This window comes from Pinus tabuliformis, chromosome Q (genome assembly GCF_031772625.1).
Source record: "Pinus tabuliformis cultivar Carrire ecotype Pingquan chromosome Q, CPIR1, whole genome shotgun sequence".
Lineage (NCBI taxonomy): Eukaryota > Viridiplantae > Streptophyta > Pinopsida > Pinales > Pinaceae > Pinus > Pinus tabuliformis.
Genome location: NC_142296.1, coordinates 815,192,669 through 815,216,271, shown reverse-complemented (window position 1 = coordinate 815,216,271; position 23,603 = coordinate 815,192,669).

The following is a 23,603-nucleotide window of genomic DNA, read 5'->3' as shown; positions in this document are numbered from 1 at the left end:
ATAACTACTTGATCCTACCTTTCCCTGCTTGATCATTGCTTCATCTCGCCTTCTTTTCCTTTCTTGCTCTAATGCCAAAGTGCTCCAAGAAAACTTTAAGTGTCCAAGAGTGAGGGAGAGAGATAGAATAATGTGAGAGCTCCAAAACTGAACTAATCAAGCATGCCAACTAATTCTCAGAGCTTTTTATGAATGAGGCCTCTATTTTCTTCATTTTCCATTATTTTCCTTGAGTTTCCTCCTCACATGCAACCTGTGACCTTTCACCTTCCTTTTCTCTTAATTTCCATTATTTTCATATATAAAGTGCTAATTAATGCCATTTTGCCTTTCCAAAGCCTTAACCATTTCCTTTGCCATTAAACTGATGAACACCCACACTAGGATGTTTTTCCCAACATTCATCTTGGAATATGTGTCCCATCAACCGTGGCCTTATATATTTTTACATGGATTTTTAACGAGGGATGTTACATTTAAGATATTTCAAAGGGCCCTTATCTCCTTTATGTCAATTCTCTAGGAATTTGGAAAGGGCTTTGTTCTTTGAAATTAGCATTGTTTGTTTACTGAATGGAATTAACACTCTTTGGGTATCCTAAGCATGGAATGTGTTGAGATTAAGCCAAGTTATATGTATCCCTATGAATTCATATTTGAAATCCTTATGAAATTGTTCAAGTCTTTCTTGTTGGGTATTTTTGATCCCAACTCAATTCCTCATTTGGATACTAAGTGGAAATTAACCTCTACGAAACGTAAACAAATAACCTATAGTTGATTTGGAGTCTTTATTTCCACATATTCATTGTGGACTATTTAGGATTGAAGTATATTAGTCATGTGTTAAGAAATCATGGGGTACATACATGAAAATAAAACCTGTATTTTTACAACCACAATAAAAATTCATCAAAATTAGCAACATATTATCACTTAGGTAGCATCAATCATGGGTACACTTCTCCAAAAAAATGTCAAACATTTTTTCTAAAATCCAAATGCATTATGTTTCCAACAAATGTTATCAATATTAGTAGGGGAAAAAATATAAGACGTCAAATCAAGTGGAGATTTTATCTTCAAATTGTGGAGGAAAAAAAGGAAGAAGAGGCAATGCATTAACTTGCCTAATACATGGTAAGTGTAGAACTAAACTCAAACCCAACTAATGCTACAATGGACAAAGTAGTCAATATACATGCATTTACTAACTTATATGCTTCATAAAATCATTATTATTTTAGGTTTTTTTATAAAATATACTACTTGGAAATACTAGACATTTTTCCAACAATTATGACTAAGCTCTATTGTTTGCTAGTAAATATCATGACTTTTTTTTTATTTATAAAAAAATATGAAATATATCTAGATGTAATTCTTTTATAACCTTGTTTCAGTCTTTTGGATTAATATAAAATATCCTAGTGATAATTTACATATGTAAGCCCTAAATCTTTATAGGGAATGCATACATAAAAGGAAAATTAATAAATAAAACACATACATCATATAAACAATAAACATTATTATTTACCGTAAAAAACCTTAATTGAGAATAGCAATAAATGTTATTAATTGCACCTCTAATTTTTATTGTATTACAATTTATAATACAATATATAAGATTCCATGACATAAAAATGGTAGTATCTTAAAAAAGATTAGATTCCTTAACCATAAGTATATTATAATGGGAAAAAAACCATTAGTCATAAAAACAACAAATGTAGCCAAAATATCTCACACCCTCAGTTGAGGAGTACGCACATGCTACAATGGAAAAAGTAGTTAATATACATGTATTTACTAACTTATATGCTTTATAAAGTCATTATTATTTTAGTTTTTTTAAATAAAATATATAGTACTCGGAAATACTAGACATTTTTCCAACAATTATGGTTAGGGTCTATGGTTGGTTATAACTTTATTTTAGTGTTTTTGGATTAATATAAAATCTCCTAGTGATAGTTTACCTATGTAAGTTTTAAAAATTTATAGGGATGCATACATAAAGATAAAAGTAATAAATACAATACATACATCATGCAAAAAATAAACATTATTATTTAAGCTAAAAACCTTTAACTGAGAATAAAAATAAATATTGATAGTTGTACATCTCATTTTTATTGTATTACAATTTATAATACAATATATAGGATTCCTTAACATAAAAAATGGTATCCCGGATGTGGGTGCTCAACAAGGACAATGAGGTGGTGGCCAAACAGAATGGCATGTGGCCAAACCACATGGCCCTCCGTAATATGGCACACTGGTCTAAAAATGACATTAACAACAGCCATAAATGGCATTTAAGGGGGCGCCGTCTCCAACCTGTCTGCAACCACCCACCTCGGCTCCACGCAAAAATGAATTCCGGTGCTGCTCTCACCACTGCACCTGTCCATCATCCTCTGCCTCTGCAATGCCTCTGCCCTCAAGCTGCTGCTTCACCCAGCTCTCGCACTACCACTGGGAGGCGCTGCCACCTCCTCTGCTGCATTGACTTAGGCCCGAGAATTCACTTCACCCAGAGCCTGGCTTGCCATTTCGTCTTCCACTTGGCCTCTGCAGCTAGTCCCTCCTCAGAGCTGCCCGTAAATTATACTGAGCCTCTGCATCACTCTGAGCCCAATTCCGGAAGAAATTCTCAAACTTCTGGTGCCAACATGCCGAGAATGTGTCATCGTATGCGCAGTCGCAGGGGTGGAAGCAGAGGAAGCTTGGCTCGTCCCTAACATTCCCCGGTTTCTGACTCTACTTCCTCTCTGGCCCAGCAGATATCAGGGTGCTACCCAAACACCCGCAGTGGTAGAGGCCGCTCTCAACCTCACCACCTCCATTCGATGCCCCCTGCCTCGTCTCCCAGCGGCATTCCTTCCATTCCTGCTTCACCCCCCAGGGGCACTCCTTCCAATCCACAGCCGCATCTCCATTCCGCCCAATTCACCTTTCGTTCATCCATGAACAGGCCCATCATCACTGCCACTATCTCCATCAACTTTCACGAGACGGAGCAAGCAATTGAGGGACAGGCCACTGAAGGTGGTGGCCACACCAGATCAGATTTGGACATGGCTCAGACGAGCACCCACGAAGCAAGGACGCGGCAAACTGAGAAGGAGACAGGACAAACAGAGAAGAAGGCAGACCAGGACCAACATGAAGTAGAAGACATGGATCCTTACCGTTGTTTCATTGAGGAGGAACAACCTGCGCAACAGGTAGACAACATGGAGGCTTCCCAACAGGCAGGTGTCAACATGGAGGAGTACAGGTGTTTCATTGTGGAGGAGCACCCATCGTCACCACCTTGCTCCTAGTCAGCCACTCTGCTTGCCACATGTTTGCCACATAGCCTGCCACATGTTTGCTTTTCTCAGGCTTTTTTTAATCGGGAATTCTTCTTTCTAGTTTCTTTAATGGGGGTTCCAGAAAAACTGATGGTGTTAGGTTCCCTGGTTGGTTTCTGTTTCATCTTGAAAAACTGATAAACAATTGTGCACAATTGCTGATTTCCCCTGCATGGGCAACAAGTTAAATTTTGCATTTGTTTTTTGATTTGGACTGGTTTCCCATTATGGGCAGTCCAGACTCAGTTTCTGTTGTTTTTTGCCAACACTCAGGCATGGATATGCACAAGCTAAGGCCTTAGTGTACAATATCTTTTTAGTAATAGAATTAGCCTAACTTAGAAAAAAAACATAAAAAATGGTAGCATTTTAAACTAGATTAGGTTTAAATCATAAGTATATCATAATGGAAAAAAAACCATTAATCACAACACACCAAAAGTAACCAAAAAAAATCAATAAATCTCCACACCTAAACCCTCAATTTAAGAGTACATACACACAAACCTAATGTATAAAATAAAATTTTAATTTATCAAATACAAAACTATTTATTTTATATTTGATATCATATACAAAGAACACACATTATATTATCAAATATCATTTACAAAGATGGAAAAGTATCTTTAAATTTCCCTATTTTTTAAATACAAACAACTATTATTTAAAATAAACACACAACTAATGTCTGAAAAAACACACGGACACAACTAATGTATAAAATAAAAATTTAATTGATCAAACATAAAAGTATTTGATATCATTTACATGCATTATATTATCAAATACCATTTACAAAGATGGAGAAGTAATTATTTTGTTAACAATATAATAAAATAATTCATACAAAAAATTACAATTCTTTTAGAAAAGCACAAAAGTCGGAGCGCGCACACACGACTAATGTATAAAATTAAAATTTAATTTATCAAATATAAAAGTATTTGATAGCATTTACACACATTATATTAACAAATATCATTTAGATGGAGAAGTAATTATTTTTTTAACAATACAATAAAACAATTCATACACTAAATTAAAATTCTTTTAGAAAAGTTAAATTGTCTTTATTTGAGAAATTCAATATTCATTAAAAAAATATTACTTTAATAAAAAAATACTCAAAAATCAAGGAGTGATTAGCAATTTCATTATTGATTAAAAATTTAAATATTCATTTCTAAATGTTAGATATTTATAATTATTCTTACATGTAATTCTAATCCCTATCATTGCTGCAACTATGGAAATAATAAAGGTGCAATTGTGGAAAAAAATATGGATGTATAAATACCAATGTTATAATTAATGATTATGATGGGGACAAAATGTGGATACAATTTGGGTCAATCTTGAATGTTATTTTAAATGTCTAATTAAAAATAATTGTTATTAAGAATTGGAATAACAGGGATGGAAGGTGTTTGATCTGAAGCGGGCCACAAGAGGTTGACCATAAGAGATTATAATTTTTTATTTTCTAAATTTTTTATGGGGATTATGGTGGAGAATGTAGGATGCGCCATTATAGTTTATTCTAAGGATTCAATGTGAGAGGATGCTATTTTGTTTCAATAGCCTACACCATCTATAAGTTTTATGATCCAGAACTCATGCTAGGTCTTTGAAGGGGAAATTGAGGTGGATTTCACTAGTGAGGTTGGTGCCAAAAACCTCTCAGATGGCCTGACAAAATACATCTAAGATATTCAAAAGCGATTTTATACATGGGTGAACTTATGAAGGATTGAAGGAAAATTCTAGTACTTTGATAGATAATTAGCATGGAGAGGATAGGCAGAGTGAAGATAGAGGCATGATTGTCAACAATGGAATATATGTTATTCATTATATCACTACTTTACCCATGGTAGTATTGGCCAAGATTATTCTCCATATTTGAGATGTGATGGTGCTAGAGAGTTTGTTTTTCCATCTCTATAGGTTAGGACTTGTGAAGGAAACTAAGGGTTGGTTTGTGGTTCCCTACACTTCTCATCATTGGAAGGTGGACATGAAGTTAATTTGGGTGGTGAGAGGGAGAAAAATACAGAGAATTCTCGAAAAAGGGGGATAATATTGCTTAGGTAGGAAAATACATTGATATAGAGTATATAATGGAAAGGTTCGCGGTGTGATTTATTTTTGTAAATTCTTTAAATGCCTAGATATAATTGAAGTGGAAATTGATTCTAGGATATTCCCCTAAATATCGTACCCTAGTACACGGTTGGATTCATTTTATCATTAAGGTCAAAGAGAATGTAGATTTTATCTTGAAAGGTCTCTCATTTTGGAATACCTATTTTCTTCATATCAAACCTTGGTACCCTCTATTTGAACGAAGACATGTTGCATTAAATATGTTTTAAGTTTGGATCAAAATTTTGAGAAGACCTCTCAAATTGTGGATTGTAGTAGGTATTAAGGCTATAGGATATTGTAAAAATTGCAGCAAGAAACTCCTAATTTAGTTTTTCCTTGATTAAATTAGGAGAAATTCGAATGTCAATTTTAGTAAAATACTTGGAGGTATTTAACCGAAATGACATGGTTCTTATCACTCAGTTAACTCATTAAATTCGAGTTGGAGACACTTGAGTTCAGTTCTACATGATTGATTGCTAATTTGTAGCAATCTAGTTTAGTTAATTTCAATTATGGTCCGTGTAACTAGTTCACACTTTTAGTAGAACTAGTGGAGGTTAAATCAAGGGAGTGTAACTTTTTTCACACTAAGTGATCATCTAGTTAAACTAATCAATCAACATAAATTAACTCATTCATGTAGAGAATTTGAGCTACCCAGTTGAGATTGAAGTTTAAGGGCAGTGTACTATAAGTTGTAGAAATTTCCAAGTTATATAGGTGGTGCATGGAGTCGAAGAAGGGCCTAAAGGAATTGAGCAATTCTCAATGAGTAATTTCCATAATTAATAGGTGGAAAATTCCTCATCAAACAACACAAGGAAATAGGAGATTGGAAGGCTGAGAAATTGGGCAAACATTAGCTCGAGTCAATCTGTGAGGTAGTGAGATAGATTATACTAGTGCAGGGGTTTTGTTAGGACTCTGGACACCACATATCTCCACAATGGTATGATATTGTCCACTTTGGGCCTAAGCCCTCATGGATTTCTTTTTGGGTTTTACCCCAAAAGGCCTCATACCAATGGAGATATTTGTCCATCCTTATATATCCATGATCCTCCCCACCTCTAGTCAATGTGGGACTTTGGTCGTATACCCAACAATCCTCCCCTCGAACAAAGGACCATCGAGCCTCCCCTCAAACGATTATCCATTTGTCCACTCTCTACCAACCAGGATTCTCCGCTCCAATGCGTTGGAAGCACACGCCTTACATGGAGCACCACCTGCCTCGAGAGCTTGCTCTATCCCAGGTCAACTCCTCTTCACCGTGTTGGGACCAGGACACGTCCATGAAGAATCTAGAGCACACCGCTTGTCTAACCGAGCTCATCCACGGATCCCATCATGATATTACCGGGGCCCACCACCTTCGTTTTCTGAGGATTCATCCACTTGGCTAACTTCGGGGCATGGCTCTGATACCACTTGTAAGGACTCTGGACACCACATATCTCCACAATGGTATGATTGTCCACTTTGGGCCTAAGCCCTCATGGATTTGTTTTTGGGCTTTACCCCAAAAGGCCTCATACTAATGGAGATATTTTTCCATCCTTATATACCCATGATCCTCCCCACTTCTAGTCAATGTGGGACTTTGGTCGTATACCCAACAGTGAAGTCAAAGGATGCACCTGAGTCAATCAACCATGGCTCATGATCTACATGTGTACTTGAAGAAGCCAAGTACACATCCCCACCTTCATCTGAGGTGTTTTTCGCCTCTGCAGAAGGAGCATCATTAGATCCCTTTCCTTTGTCAGGAGCTTTAGATTTACATTCCCTTTTGTAGTGCCCTTCCTTTCTGCATTTCCAGCACACCACCTTTACAAGTTTTCCTGGAGATTTACATCTCCCTCCAGATTTAGATCTCCCACTCAATGACTTATTTTTGTTTTTGTTCTGGGGCCCTCCTCGTACAGATAAGGCATCACCATTCTAGCTCTCCATATTTTTCTATCTCATCTCCTCCATCAGCAAGGATGAGACTATTTCATCAAACTGCAAGGCAGTTGCATTGCTACCTGTTGCAATAACCAGACTATCCCACAAATTTGGTAGAGAAAAAAACAAACTAATGCACTTATCTTCATCTGAAATTTTGATATCAACGGACGATAACTGACTTACCACAGTATTAAATGCATTAAGATGATCTATCATCGAATCTCCATCTTTCATCCTCAGGTTATACATCTTTTTCCGTAGGAACAGTTTATTCACCAAAGACTTAGATTGGTATAAAGTCCCTAACTTGTCCCGCAAACCCTTCACTGTAGCTTCCCCTGATACATTTAGCAATACTGAATCTGAGACACACAATCATATTGTGCTCTTTGCCTTCCGATCTAACTTCTTTCATTCTTCAGCGTACACTCCCATTGGTTTAGTAGCCGGATCTACCGCGATCCATTAATCTTTATCCACCGACAGATCCTCCATCTTGAGTTTCCACAACTCAAAACTCTGACCATTAAATTTCTTGATCTCTATCTTTCCGCTGCTTGCCATCTTCTTTCACCACTAGAATCGATCCCACAAATCTCCCACTGAACAGGGTCTACCATAGGCCCTAGCGAAACCCCTCAGCAATAAAGACGTCCCCTTGAAGCCAAAATCGCTCTGATACCAAATGTAGGTTTTAACCCCGTATAGAAATTACCTACATGCAAATTCTAAAACACAGAAAATAAAAAAAGCGAGAGCATAACACATAAAACACATATACACATAGGTTTTCCCCTGGATCCCAAAACCAGGACTACCAGCTTGATTTTTCATTATGTTCCTTTCAATGTTAAAATACATATTTATACATGCCAAAGCATCCAATACCATGGACTGAAAACCATCACATCCAAAACCATGGACCGAAAACCATCGCGTCCAAAACCATGTGCAAAAAACATGCACAAAACCATAGGTAGGTCTGCCCAACCTAATATAGGGTCTAGAAACAAAATTTTACGGGCCGCTGCCCCGGACCCCATAGAGTGGGGTTACCTACACCCCTCAAACCCCCTGTGACTCCCCTTGCTATGCAATCGGCGCAGCGAAAGGGGGCTTTGCCCCCCTTCTAACCCCCTGGTTAACTACATGGGCTAGTCGTGAAAAGAATATAACACAACCCAACACTTCTCATAGACTCAGACTCTCTCAAATTCAATCTTGTCTTTAAGGACCCTCTATGAAAAACATGTGGTGACCTCAGACAATGATGCTTTAGACTATGAAAAAAGTACTTCATAGGCTAAACAGCTATACAAAACCCCAAAATTAATAAAATAGGCAAAAAAAATTGATCCCTAAATCCTAGGATCCCAACAAGACCCAATCTAAAATATTATGAAACATGGTCCACAAGGTGCTGACGATTGCAACCTTCAGTGATGTAGAAGCTCCCTTCCAGTAAGAGTCGTTAAATGAGATTAGGGGGTTGTATCTCCCTTCCAATGGGTGTTGGAGAATATGTGGAGGTTATATCCTCCTGCAGGTGGGTTCCTACTATTATAGGTTATTTTGTCTCATCTAATCAATCATCCTCATAATGAGATCGTTCACATCCTTTCCCCCTTTACATCATCATTGCACAAAGCCCTATGCATAACTCTCTCATTCCCAAAAGTTTATGCCCTAAAATGCATCATTTGAGCTAGTTTTAGGACCAATGCACCTCTTGTTGGATAGCATTCACCTACATTTTTTTCCACTGTGGCCTGCATTGATCACCTACAGGTTTCTCTCCTTGCACCTATGTTGGTTCTAGAAATTCAGTAAAAAGAGAGAGAATCCTGAAGCCTCCATTTCCAGAAGCTTCCAAGGTTTGTTGTAACCATTTAGCTCAAATAAAACTTTTGAATAATATCATATCCTACCTTGGGGTTTCCATCCCTTATCCTTAGATCTCATCCTCCCATCAAGAGTGGATCTCAATCCCAAGATTGGTAAAAGGATAACAACTCCCAACTTACCTCACTCCTCTATATATTTACAACCTTCCATGTGAAAGGGGTTTGTTTTTGGAGATTGATTCTACTCTTATGCTACTTTTGTGAGAGTTATCCTTTCATGCACTTAGGGTGATTGGAGGTACACTTTGTGACAAAGGAAGGACAAGTCAACTTGGAGGAGCTCTTCTACAAGATCAACACCTATTTATGGTTGTAACTCACTCCATTTATATCAATACAAAGAGTTATTTTGTTTTCCTATATGTGATTTCATTATTTCATATATTTCAATACCATGTTGATCTGTTGAATGAAGTATATAGATGATGTTACATAGATCTAATAGTTTCTTGGCTTGTGTTGTATGGTTGTGCAAGTTCTAATTTTGGAAGTTGGATCTAGGATTGGAGCATTCAAGCCAAAGAAGGAGCGAAAAATATGACAGATTCCAAGTAGGTTTCTTCCCCTCATCTACTTACTTTAAGGAAAAAATTGGGTCCTTTGTCATTTTGTTGTTCTAGGTTAGCCACCAAACCTAGGGGAGATATTTCTATCCACAATCATAAATCCCACATAAAAAATTTGCGACCATACTAGGGATCGATGTATTCCCTTGGTGGTTTATTTATCCATTGTGTTTGATTTACCTCTTTCACATACCTTTGATGCTTTAACCATCCAAGAACAGACATAAGAAGTGATTTCATTGAGTCTTGTTAGCAATTTTTGTGTCGGAATCCTCTTTCCCATGACCAACGCACTCTTTGGTATGTTGACATAGCATTTCACGCCACCTGGCCCTTCTCTATACCCGTGTTTCACCCCACTTGGGCCCTCTTTGTGCTTGCGTTGCAGAGCACTAGTGCCTCTTCTACAACTATGGTGATCCCTATTTTGTACAAAATTTTCCTTATTTTCTTAGTGTGGATTTGATTAGCCTACTTCCAGCTAACCTTCCCTAAGTCTTGAGTGTCTTGTGGTCTCTCTGAAGCCTCCATTTGGTTTTAATTTTTGTTTTATTTCCTTTGGTAAGAATTGATTTTTATTTTTTTTTCTTGTCATTAGGTCATTTGGAAACTTGTTTCATTTAATCATTGATCTCTTAGATGAATTGTTGTTCTAGTCCTAATTATGAAAAGTGCATTTGAATTGGTGATTAGACTTTACATCTTAGTTTTCCTCATTTTCTAAAATTAAGTGTGATGAAAAGAAAAAATCTTGCATTGGTATTTAGGGTTTATGCATCTACATTGATTTAGGAATAGCTGCATGAAAAGGGAATTGCATTGAGCATCTTGTTTGTTGCATTTTCTATGCTGAAAATTGTTTGTCTCTTCCCTTAGTTATATTTTAATTGAAGAGAAATATTCTATTTCCTCATGCTATATTTTCATTTTAGGGAACTCAGGTGAATTCATGATGAGCCCTAAAACTGAAACTTAATTCAAGATCAATTTAAAATTTACTGAATCAACCTAAGGAGGATTTGTAACATTAATGAAAACACTTAGAGGTCTAGGTTAAAGATGTGTTCCAATGTCATTAAACGTAGGAGCTATCACTGTTTATCAATGTTGCATCACTGGGGTGAAATCTCGTTCGACATATGTGAGTGTATAGGATCGTTCTCCACGTACCTTCAAGCATATTGGTGGTGTTGCATGCACATAAAGTATATGGGAATGCTCTTATCAAATGGTTATGCATTGGACAACACTACTACTAACTACACTCCCATGTACCATCATGTATATTTTGGGAGTCCCCAATAGGTTTCTATCCATCCATGGGTAACAGTGTCTGTTGCCTTGTAAACCATGATACACTTAACACAAAATTCGGGAATATTGGTTATCATACGTTAAATCCTTGGTTTTCCAAGGTGTATATTGCAATTCATGGTTGCTTGGTAATCCTTTATGCCTACATTGCCCTCTTTTTCATTTATTTATTTTTATGTTAATAAATTTTACTATCCAACGTGTAACAACAAGATCCCCCACTTTGTTGTTCGTGTAGAATACAAAATAAGTCTCCTCTTCCACCAGAGGCTACTCTTGGTCATCGTCAGAAACATAAAATAACACAAACGAACAAATTAGGAAACTCAAGAACTACTTTGGGTCCTCCTCCTGAATCTAATCAACCAGAATCATTTGTTTCCTTGAGTACCGAACCCAAGATTACATATACTCTTGTTGGTGAAACTAACACAACTGATACCTGATTACCTGAGACTTTTTTCCCTGAGGGTATACAATTTGAACTTCCTAAGTCAGAAACTTTATTTCTTGAGGTCATTGAACCGAAGGATCCTCAGTCATATTTACCTATTACTTAAATTATTTCATCCTCTCTTCTGTTGTCTTATATAGATCTTCCTAATATATATCTCAGCTCTGACGGTGAACCACTTCCACCTGGACTTGTGAGTATCTAAGAGATCCCACAAGAGGAGCCTCATGCTTCTACTCATTTGGAGGGACTTTTCCTTTATCTAGCACATCATCTTCTTCCACGTCCACCTCATGAACAAACTCCTTTACCTGGTTCTTTTGACTTACCTGTGAATTTTATGTGGCAATCCACATTGGGATTATTGACCATGACTCAAACGGATATGGCTTCCCAACCTGTATGTACCACTATGGTTGAGACTTCAAATGTCACCTCCACATCTATGTTTTCGACATCACTAGAGGCACATATGTATGGTGGCTTGTCCGTCCCATCAGGTTATCAGTCCTTATCTGGTACCTTCTTTGGTGCATATTCTAGTTTATGGACATCCCCCATGTCATCCACTTTTGGAATTCCATCTGGCGTTGCTCTTATGAGTGCTTCTCATCCTACTCCTTCTCCTCCTCCTACACTAACAGTTGAATAACAAGTTGGCTTGTATTTTAGTGGGAAAGGTCTTCTTCAACAACCTAAATATCCTTATGTTCGGTACCATCCTCAAGGAAGACAGTTGCCTCCATCATCCCCTCCTCCCTTGGTAGGGGGGAAACCTATTGTTTGTATACCTCAAGTTGGTAACCAACCTTATTATAGTCCTCCTTATCCTCGAATAGTTGCTAGTGTTTGGAAACCTACTTTTCCCATTCAACCTGGTTTGATGTTCAGTTCATTGTTTGTTTCCAAACCTATGCCATCATTGCAAGTTCCTGTTCCTTAATTTGTACCTCAACAAGCTCAAATTCATGTAACTCAACCTGTATAAGCTACAATCGCATCTCATCCCATTCCTTCAGTATCTTGCATCTCTCAGGTCCCACTTACTCAACCTTTACAAGTTCCCTTACAATATCAATCCCTTGCACAAAATATTCCTCAAATTCCAGTAGGATAAACTATGTATGGCATGGCACAACATTAATCGAACCCTCTTTATCATGGGACAGTGAAAATTCCCATCAGGAAGTATAGAACTTGCCAGGGTATTCCTCAGGTGCATTTTCAAGGCCAACAACTTCATGGTTATCCTAGGGCTAGTCAACAAGGTCACTTCTATTTTGGCTATCACAGTCCTCCTTATTCTAGTAACCAGGTTCCTTATTACCAGAAGCCTCCTTATTCAAGAATGCAAGTGCTTTTTTCCCAGGTTATTCATTCATATCTATGTCATCCTCCACCATAATTTAATCCACTGTTTCATTTTGTGGCCACTCTCAAGTCGCCAAATTTGACTTGGCTCACTAATGACCTCTTCGCTCATTCACCTTGGGGGCTGATTATTCCTACTAAATTACCTTCCGATATCCCTAAATTCAATGGGAATCTATGAGAAGACCCATCGACGCATGTAATGATGTATCATCTATGGTGTTCATCAAATGCCCTTAATGATGATTTTATTCAAATTCGTCTTTTCCAAAGAATGCTTACATGTACCACTACTAAATGGTATATTCAATTACCTAGAGCTTCATTCCATGATTTTATTACCTTAGCCACAACCATACTCACCCATTTCCAGTTTCCCATTAAATACGAAACTGGAACAGAATTATTAACCAACTTCAAACAATCCGATTCCACTCACATTTCGGATCATATTCAGGAATGGAGGCGTCGTCGCCGTTTGGTCAAAACTTACATTCCTGATCAATTTCTCGTGCAATGGTTTACCAAATGTTTTTTGGAACCCATAACAGAAGATGTGGCCAAAGGTGGAGTCATGACTAAAGAGCAAGTAATTTCTCATGCACAATATTTGGATTTGGTTTATACCCAATTTGATATGCTCGACGATAAGATACCAAGCGCTCCGAGACCTTTGAATATTGTTCCTCCTCTTATGCCTAGTAAATAATCTCATCTTATTGATGGAATTATTGATTCTATCAAGATGCAGATGACAAGTAAACTATCTGGTATTTCTCCACCCGCATATGCTCAAAACCCTCAATCCCATCCTCCTGCAAGTTTTGCTTCATAGATAAATGTTGTTTCATCTAATAAAGTCAAGTCTCAATAGAAACTTGGAAGCAAGATGCAAGGGAAAGGTATGAAGAAGAATGATCCCTCTCTGCAAGATAAACAAACAAATCAATCTTCTAATGAGAAATGAAAGCCTTGATATCCTTTCTTGATTTGCAACAAGGAACACTTTACACGTGATTTTCCTCACCACACTGAAGTGAATCAATTCCTTAAGTCCTCCACTTCTCCTATAGTGTTGACCGACCCATTTCCTAATGAAGAGACTCATATGGTTTCTTAGGACCCATCTTCTTCTAATAGAGTTTTGATGCTTTCCTCTTCAAAGTTGAGATCTGATGTTTTGGTAGCTACTTGGAACAAGGATTATGGTAATGTGAATATACTCAATGGTCAGGATACTAATCAACCTGCCAATTCAACACCATCCACATTAGATCCCACTCTGCCATCGATTCCTACATAATTGACTATTAAACCTCCAAAGGGCATTATTTATAAGTCAAATTTCAAACCTCGTGCAAGAGCCACTTAGAATAATAACTTGGATGAAGACTTGCCTCAATCTCCATTGGCTATGTTGACTCTTGAGGTGTTTCATAATTTCCTTTCCCAAAAGAGGTTTTTACTTTCAGCTATCAGATGTGTGGATCCATTGGATTCCAACCTTGTTGTTTTCTCTCATGAAAACTATACCCCTCGGCTTCTAGCTCAGTTATATTTTATAATCAAAGTTGGCATCCATGGTAAGAACATTCATCATTCTATCGTGGATGAGGGAGACTCAAATTGCATTATGTGCATGTCTTACTAGAAGGTGATTGGTTCTCCTCAAATGAGTCAGTCACCTACTACATTTAAAGCCTTTGACGAGAGAACATACAAACCTTGGGGGATTTTTAACTCCCTACAAGTTGAATTAAGGGGGAACATTGTGTCCATAGAAGTTGAAGTTATTGATAGACCTCTCGATTTCAATCTTCTATTAGTACATACATGGGTTTATGCCATGGCTATTTTCGTTTCAGCTTACTTCCATATGATCACCTTTCCTCATAAAGGCGAGATTGTATCCATAGACCAACTCACATTTTTCGCCTCTGATTCACATGTTACTGTAAGTGTCCCTCTTATGGGGGAAACTTTATAGTCATATCAACATGTTGAAATTGGATTATTGAAGGAATCTTCGCTTATGGGGACCCTTTCACTCCCTCCTCCTCTCCTTCCTGATAGCTCATCTTCGGTAACCTATATCAAAATGATATCGTCTTCTACTATCCTGGCCAATCCATGGATTCTACCAAATGAAAATAACATCCAATGTTTTAGCAACCAAATACTACTAAGCCCCATGAGCTAGATTATGAATCCATTTATTCGGCTTGAGCGGTTTCCTCTTTTGATTTGCTTAATTGGGTAGACATATCGTTGGACTATGGTACATCTTTCGATCATTTCTTGCATGTATTCCCTATCGATGAAAGAATCATGGAAATCACGATGTCGGATGATGCACCATGGGACGAACATCACCATCATTCCTCCTTACCTGATTCCATTTAGGATAGTCTAAATTATGTATACTTGCCCAATTTCGTCGAAATTTTTATGAATTATGTGTCTATTCATGAGGTTGATTCAGAAAAGAACCTTTTGAATATCAAAGAGACAATACCTCTTGACATTTCCATCAAGCGAGGTGTTTTCAAAAATCTACACATAGGAGCATATTGTTCTCCATCCAAGATCGATATTTATTGAGCCCTTTTTAGTGAGTTATGAGATGTCTTTTCCTGGTCCTATGAGGAGATGCCAAATATTAACCCAAATATAGTTGTACATGAAATTAAGATATATCTTGATGCCAAACTAGTCTAGTAGCGCCTCTTTCTAGTCCATCACAAGAAGGCTGCTGGTATTAAAGATGAAGTTGAAAAACTTCTTCAAGTTGGTTTCATATACCCCATTCCTTTAACTAATTGGGTGTTGAATGTAGTTCCTTTCATGAAGAAATAGGGCACCATTCGAGTGTGCATCGATTATCAGGATGTGAATCATGCATGTTCGAAGGAAAATTATCCCACCCCATTTATTGACTAGATTGTTGATGAATGTGCTAGCTACAAAAATTATTTGTTCATGGATGGATTTTTGGGCTATAACCAAATCAAAGTTCTCCTGGCAGACCAACCTAAAACTACTTTTACTTGTCCTTGGGGCACTTTCTCCTATAGGAATCTCCCATTCGATTTAAAGAACATTGGGGCCACATTTCAATGTGCCATGGATTATGCTTTTCATGATATCAAACACATCATTCAACCCTATTTGGATGGCCTCCCTGCCCACTTAAAACATTGAACTGATCACCCGATGCATCTTCAGGCTATTTTCCTTCATTGTAGACATTATAATATTCGAATTAACCCACACAAATGTGTGTATTGTGTCTATTTTGGTTGACTCTTAGGTTTCATTAAATCAAAAGAAGGAATTTGTATTGATCCATTGAAAGTATAGGCAATTGTTGATTTTCCTACAACTTCTTCACTAGTTCATCTTCAACGAATTCAAGAAAAATTTAACTTCCTACAAAGGTTCATCCCTAATTACACTGAATTTACCAAAGGATTCACTTTCTTGCTAAAAAAAGGGGTTCCCTTCCGTTGGGACGAAGCAACTCAGAAAGTGATCAATGCTCTAAAAGATCTAATGGTTCGAGCATCTCTTCTACATCCCCCTGACTATCAACGCAATTACTTCCTGTATCTTGTGGTTGCCATTTCTACTATAGAAATGGTATTGGTCCAAGAATATGATTTAGGGACTGAACATCCCATTTACTATATGAGTCAAAATCTTAATGATGCCTAAATTCGATATTACCACGTTGAAAAGTTGGCTTTGGCGGTCGTTCAAGCTTTCCAAATATTTTTCCATTACATCTTATTTTGGAAAAATATGGTCATTTCATATTGAAACCATTTGAAATACATTTTTTCATGTCAATTTCTAGGGGGAAAGTACTTGAAATGGATTTTCATCTTACAAGAATTTGACTGGAGCTCATCAAATCCAAGTTAAAGAAATCCCTAGTTTTCGTGGATCTAATGTGTGATATCCCTTCCCCTGATTCAAAATCTACATATAAAGATTCCATTTCCGACAAGTCATTGTTTCTGATCTCATCATCAGACCCATGTTATGGAGATTTCTTGATTTATCTCTAGACCCAAACTTTCCATTCTAATACCTCTCGCTCGAAGCAGCAACATATTCATTACCAAACCTGAAATTACATTATTATCGGCGACACCCTTTACCGATGTGGTATAAATATGATCTTATGAAGGTGAATCACACGTGAGGAGGCTAAGAAAGTCTTAAATGAATGCCACTTTGGTGCATGTAGTAGACATTTATCTAGTTATGCTACTACCCAAAAAAAATTATGTGTTGGTTACTTCTGGCCTACCATATTTAGAGACTGCATCCTCATTTTCCAGAAGTGTCATGCGTGCCAGATATATGATCATAAGACCCATGCTCCATAAACTTTGTTGCATCTCATTATCACTTTTGGTCCCTTTGAAAAATTGGGTATCGACTTCATGACATGTAACCCTCACTCAGTCGAGGGGAATGGTTATATTATTGTCGTTGTTGACTATTTTACTAAGTGGTTCAATGTGATGCCGACATTTAACAAAACTATCAAAATGGTTTCATACTTCTTTTTCAACCATGTCATTTCATGGTTGGTTTTCATAAAGCAATAGTTACGAATCATGGAAAAAAATTCTGGAATCATATGATGACTAAACTAACTGTTAAGCTAGAACTTTCCCATGAAAGTTATACTCCATAGTCTTCTAAGGCTAATGGAAAATTTGAGGCCATCAAAAAAGTTCTTAATAGGATGCTTCAACACATGGTAGGGTTCCACAAATAAAACTAACACCTTTCTCATTTATGCTACTTTGTGGGCATACTGAACCTCAGAAAGGATAGCTACCGAATTCACACCCTTTCAGTTGGTGTATGGTTTGGAATCTATCCTCCCAATTTAAAATGAAATTCCATCATTGAAACCAGCTATCGAAATTATTCCTGCCACTTCCGTAGAGGAGGAGCATCTTTTACACTTCACTAGTTTAGATGAAACCTGATGTGATTCTATTATAGCTAACGAAACTCATAAAATACGAATCAAGGCACAGTATGACAAGGGTGTCATACCTCGTGTGTTCAAGAAGGAGACCTTGTCTTGCTATATGACTAGGGCTCTGTTATAGACATTTTTGTGCCCTGCAACCACAAGCATGGAATGTCCATAAACCAAGGGCTCCTAAGTCCCTAAAAGTGTTGTTCTAACCCCTAAAGGAACAAGGTCAACAAATTACAGCTTCTCCCAGAAGTTTTCCATGAGAAAATGCTCAGAATTGGTCAAAACAGGATCATTTCAGCTGCTCCACTGGCTAGGTGCGTTGCATTGCACCTAAAAACACTATGAGGGTGCGTTGAATTTCAAAAGTCCCTTATGTGGGGTGTGATGGGCGAGAAATGACAAATGGCAGTGTCATTCCGCGAGGTGGAGAGACAATGGAAGCTTCCAGAATCTTCTTCTGTGACACTTGCCTCACTGAATTCGACCAAGGATGAGTAAGAGGCCTTCAGTCTCCAAGTGGAAGCAAGAACTATCAGAGAGAAGACACTAATCAAATCACAAGCTGACTCATCCCCCTTACAGATATCTATATATGGATCCCTCATCCCAGAGATCCGGAGGCTGGAATTTTGCATATTGTAAGGAATTGCTGTTGGTTTTTTGAGACAAACATCATATTGTTCGGTGATCTATGCTTTGTTTGAGGTGAAGAGGGGCTTCTTTGCTGGGAGGTTGATGCTGGGTCGGAACAACTGGTTGTAACTCCTCCTGGATCTTTTCTTGTTTATCAATAAAAACTATTTGATTTTTCCTCCATGCTTTTGTATCATTGATGCTTGTTACATTTGTATGGTCAATTTACATCTGATCCTAGATTTTGTATGAATATAGATCCATGTCTTTGTATAGTGCTATGCTTCTGTGATCTTACAGGTACTTTGTGAAGCTGGGCGTGCAAGGGAGCAGGTAGCTAAGGACTATCAAAGAAGAGAGGGATCGAATCAAAGGATTAGCGCAAGACAGAGGTTGGTCTTTCTGTTCCTCTCTATCTATAATTCATAAAGGAAAGAAAAAAGTAGTTTTTCTCTGTTTGTTTCTAAGGCAGTTGTCAGACCTTAGTGGGATAGAGCAGTTCTATATAGACACTTTTCCCTGTAACAAATGGCGACGCCGCTGGGGAGCTAATTAGTTTGTTTGTTTATCATTCTTTGTTTGTTTGTTTCATAAACTTATAAGTAGCATTCGAACTGCATTTGCCATAACAAATGCAAAGTAGACAACTGCTGCTTCAATCCATTCACTGGATCTGTTTATGATTTAAACGACTGATTCACAAACTATCTAATTACCCTTGTGATAGCTCTTAGATCCTCCTTAGATCTACCCCTGATTGTTGAATTACTGATTGCTTTTTACTCGGCCAAAAACCAAGAACTGAAATGCAAACTGTGACCCGAAACCCGAACAGAGTCTCGTTTCTGGCCCAGCGCAAGTACTGTTCAGAGATTCTGAATTTCAGCGCACTTCCCGAGTGGACAACATGCGCTGCATTTCAGATTCTCTGTGTTACAGGTGCGTTGATAAGACTAGCTCTGTGCAGTTGAGGCTTCTGTGGTTCATTCCTTCCAGTTCTATTCCTGAATTTTGCTGCCTGTGATCAGTATATGTCTGTTTGAAACCCCTTTTCCTTGCTGTTATTCCGCCTCCTTTGTACAAAAGAACTGTAGATGTTTTTGTGTGTTTGTTAAGACATTTATAGTTTTCCTTTGCAAAAGTAGCGTAGTCGTACTGTCGTCATTTGATTTGAATATGTCACAAGTGTCGATTTCGATCGTAGGATAAAGTTTGATTGTTGTTGATGGTCGATTATCCTGTTACTATTGCTTTTGGTCTGAATTTATAATTTTCTAGTGTCAAAAACAAGTATTCATTTCAAAATCGTAAGGTGTCGTAATCATCTCTATTTTTGATTTCGAAAAGAAGCTTGTTTATATTTGTCTCTTGAAAAGAAATTCAGATTTGTGCATCAACTTTATTTTTAGCATCCATATACTAAGAAAGTCGAAAACAAATACATGCACGTGCATTTGCATATAGACAGTCTGTTTGGCTTGATTTAGGAAAGTGCATTTACAGTGTGCTCTTTGCTCTTTGTGAAAAGATTATGTTTTTCTTTTCCCTAGTAGCTAGGATTTTCATTGCATAAAAGAGATAAAAATTTTGTTTATCATCTTTAGATTGCATTTTAGGAATTACATCTACATCTCGTGGTGAACCCGAAAGGCAAACTTCATAAACAAGATCAACTTAAAATAAATCCAATGAATCTAAAAACGCTTTGGAACTTAACGCACAACATTTAGAGGTCTATGCTAGAGATGTATTCCGGCGTCGTAAAGCGTGGTAACTGTTGTTCTCACTGATGGTTGGGTGATTCCTCTGCTTTGAGACGATAAGTGCCAGTACGGACTTGTGCTCCCACGTACCGTCGAGTATATTTTGGGAGACCCCTATAGGCTTAAATCCTTTATCCATAGGAAGTCGTGTCTGTCGCCATATCGATCGCAATGCACTGAACACAGCATTCGGGAAGATTGACTGCCGTACCGTAACACGTATTCTGCAGTTTTGCGATTGGTTTGGTACTCCCTCTACCTAGACTTCCAGAGCAGTCCCTTTCGTTCCTTTTCAGACTCCTTAACAGAAAAGGTCCATCTGAGCACTTGTCACTTCAGGCTCATTAAAAATCGAAGGAGACTAGAGTCATCTTTTGTTTTTTCTCGACTCTTAAAAACTGAAAAAACAAGTTGTGTCAAAGCGTCTAAAATTTATTTAATTCGGAAACATACTTCCCCTTTATTCTAGTTGATCGAGTAATCCGCAATCGTGGAAGAAAGTCAATTGAAACCACGTCGTTCGCAGAGGCTTACGAGTCAACCGTCTTTGTCTCCAGAATCGAAGCCAGTACGAACAAAGCGAACTCGTTTAACCGGTTCCAAATCTCCTATTAAAGTTAGAACAAGTGTTCCAACGACATCAGAGACTCCGGTTACTCCAAACATTTCTGGAATCCCTGCCTCTACGGAAGAAGTTCAACAGCCACAGAAGGAAAGTGATACTAATCCTAGTCTGAGAGTAAACACTTGTGTTACCGAACCAGTTCCATCTACAACCGGTTCGGAAAGTCTTGCTCTTCAAACATCTGTCGCTGCCGATTTCGCACCTTCTTTGGCACCAGAAATATTCTACGGACCTGACGGTCTTCCCCTTCCATCTGGCTTGATTGCCATAGAAGAAATTGTAGAAGATCCTCCAACAAATACTCCAACGCAATTTGGAGTCGGGATCACTCTATATCCTTCTTCATCAGAAGTTAGTCTACCACCAGCGGAAGCTCCTGTAGAATCGCTAGGTAATATTTTGGATAGAATACAAATGTCTGAACAACCGTCAACATCTAGGACTGTGTCGTCTGACACAACGACGACAGAACTCCCTGCTATCACTCCGACAATGTTCACCGGTATACCATCTGTCCTGACTAGCTCTCAACCGCTAGAAGGAGCCCACTCAGGGGCTACTTCGACAGTATGGTTTGTTCCTGTTTGTTCATCCGGAATAATATCCGGAAACTCTTATGTTGAGTCTCAATAGATTGATCCATTTGGAGGTCAATTTGGGCAGTCCAGCCCCCAAGGGCAGACAATTCCCTTGAGTTCTAGAGTACCACCGTATGGGGGGCAGTATACCCTTTCATTATCCCCTCCGGGGGGATATCCATACGGGAGTTCACAACAACATTCAGGTTATACTGGAATTACCTCAAGCGGTTGGGTACCAATACTACCTCAACAACCAAGAGTTGTATATTCGATGCAACAATGCTTACCTATGTCAAACATACCGACTACGCCAGCTATTGTGAGGGTGTCGCAAGTTCAAGTGCTACCTATTGTATGCCAACCTCAGGTTTCTTAGGTTGTAATGCAACAACCCCTTGACCCTGCGACTCAACCACAATCGCCAACTGGTGGAATGACACAGGTTCAGACGGGTACAATTACCCCTCATCTTGGTAAAACTGTTAGTATCGGTCAAAAGCACATGGCTTCACAACCATGGCTAGTACAATACCAACAACCGCAATTCCAACAAGTATACCAAGGTTCTGAGCAACAAATATTTGCTAATAGTGGGCAGCCGTACATTCAAAACGGTCAAAATCAACCATTTTACAATGGTCATGCCCACCAACCTTACCAAAGTTACCAGCATCAAATGCATTATGCCGGTATGCAAAGACCAATTGCTCAGGCAATCCCATATTATCCTGGGTATGCTTCTCCTAACCTGAATCAAGAGTTACCCTTTGTGGCAACTTTAGAGTTACCTGATTTAAATCGGTTAACAAACGATCCAATCGCTTACGCCCCTTGGTGGCCAGCGATTCCGCATAAACTTCCATCAGATATTCCTAAATTTAATGGAAATCCGGGTGAAGATCCATCGAATCACGTGATGACCTTTCATCTATGGTGTTCATCAAACACATTAAATGATGATTCGATAAGACTTCGCCTCTTTCAGAGGACGTTAACGGGTCCGGCGACAAAATGGTACATCGAATTGCCTAGAGCTTCGTTCGACAACTTCAGTACCTTAGCCACAACCTTTTTAACCCATTTTCAATTACCAATAAGGTACGAAACAGGAACAGAACTTCTTACCAACTTCAAGCAGACAATGGCCACTCACATATCTGATCATATACATGAGTGGCGATGTCATCGTAGAATGGTAAAAACGTACGTCCCCGATCAGCTCTTAGCTGAATGGTTTATCAAGTCATTACTGCCTTCCATCACGGAAGATGTGGCAAAGGGGGGAGTCGTAACAGAAGAGCAAGTTATCGCTCGTGCGCAATATCTGGACTTGATTTACACTCAGTCCGGCACGCTCTACGATAAGATACCCGACGCCCCTAGACCAGAATTCTCAATTCCTCCTCCTCCTAAATCGAACAATGACTCTCATGCCGACGATGGCGTGATTGGCACAACAGACACGAAATCGACAAAGGCTACATCCAAAAAGGCCCATAAGATTTCAAGTCAAAATGCAAAAGATGAACTTCTTGCTTCGGAAGTAAATGCTGTATCGACAGATAAAGGCAAAGAAACCAAACAACCAGGGAGCAAGAAGAAAGGCAAAGGGAAGAAGAAGAAACAAGAAGAATCATCACCTGAAAAATCTTCTTCAAACCCTCCTGGAGATAGGAAACCAAAAAATCCATGCCTTATATGCGATGAGGATCATTGGACCGCAATTTGTCCACACAGAGCTGAGGTTAAAAAATTCTTCAAGAATTCGAAAACCTCCACAGTGTTAACTGATCCGTTTCCAAATCCAGGAACAAATCTGGTTGAAAGTGAAAATGCTTCCCCGTCTCAAGTGCTAATGTTATCGGTTTCAAAACAACAAAATGATGCTTTGATATCGACTAGGAACAAAGAT